This window comes from Pteropus medius, unplaced genomic scaffold (assembly GCF_902729225.1).
Source record: "Pteropus medius unplaced genomic scaffold, Ma_sr-lr_union100, whole genome shotgun sequence".
Lineage (NCBI taxonomy): Eukaryota > Metazoa > Chordata > Mammalia > Chiroptera > Pteropodidae > Pteropus > Pteropus medius.
The window spans coordinates 20329381-20330730 of record NW_024350319.1 but is presented as its reverse complement, the minus strand read 5'-3'; the positions used below and the strand labels follow the sequence as shown (position 1 = coordinate 20330730).

Here is a 1350-nt window from a genome sequence, read left to right as displayed (position 1 = left end):
CCAAATTTCTTTCTAAAAATATTACGTAAAATTCTACTGCAACTAGCAAGGTTAGAGCATATCTTTCATTTGCTCGTGCTGATTTTTAGAATTATCTTTTACTTTTTGTTATTAGTTTAAGAAAAAAGAAAAGTCTTCTCGATGTTTTCATTTATGCTTTTCTAATTACTATCAAGATAAACATTTTCTCCTGGTTGTTTACTAGTTGTATTTTGTTTAATAATTGAATTTTGCATCTTTTAATTTCTAATTCCAAGATAATTCATTATGTCCTGAATTTTACACAGCCAGACTCTCTGAAGGGATCAGCACTTATAGGGTATAGGTTATTGTCTTTTAAAATACATTCTCAAATTCCTGTTAGAAGTGTCTCCAATTATCTGCTAGGTTGTAGAAATTCCTGTGGGGATACCTGAATGAGGCAGGAGTTTCTAATGCATGTGTTTCTAGGTTTTGTTTTGTTTTGTTTTAGATGATGCAACCCGTGGTTGACCTCACAGATTGCAAGGACCTTGTCAGCTTACAACCCTTTATTTTTTATTTTTTACGCCTACAGCACCTAGTCTTTCTAGGTGGTCTCCCATCCAAGTACTAACCAGGCCCGACCCTGCTTAGCTTCCGAGATCAGACAGAATCCGGCTTGTTCAGGGTGACATGGCCATGGACGTGTTTCTAGGTTTGATGTGAACCTTTGCTACCATGGAGTGACCTGCTGATTTCTTCTGTATCCAAACATTGATGTGGCGTTGGTGATGGTGGGAAGTGATTGGCAACAATTTGAATTTTTCAACCTAAATTTGGTAAAATAAAAAATTAATTAATTAATTAATTAATTAATTAATAGATGTTCTAGAAAGCAAATTATATTTTTTCCCATTGGTTTTGGTTAAGCATAGTTTTCCTCATGTTCAAGTAGGGAGAACTTTTGGAAAATGTCACCTTTTCCCTATAATATTAGAAAATCTAAAGCCATACTAAACACACTTTAAAGAAAATAGTCTTTATGTAAAAACATACGTTTTCGGTGACTCATGGAATATGTAACACTGATTCATAAGGCCTATCACACTTCCTCATACTTAAATAACTTTGTGCACACTTTCTTTCTCCTAAAGCACTTCTCTACTGACAGCCTTTCTGTTCTTTCTCTTGGTTAATGTCCAGTTTTAATAATAGAAACCCCATACATTAGTTTAAGTAGAAAGGAACTTGACAAATTTAGACATCTGTGTAATCCCCACCACAATAAGATGTACGTTTTCATCACTTTAAGAAATTCCTTTGTGTCCTCTCCTAATCACTCCATCACTGTCTGCCTGAGATGACAGATCTACTTTCTGTCACTACAAA

The 1350-nt window shown here is 34.6% G+C and overlaps 1 pseudogene; it reads right to left on the bottom strand.

The window, feature by feature from the left end:
* Positions 1–547: 547 nt before the first annotated feature.
* On the bottom strand, positions 548–666 carry LOC120583489 (uncharacterized; annotated as a pseudogene).
* Between the last annotated feature and the right edge of the window lie 684 nt (positions 667–1350).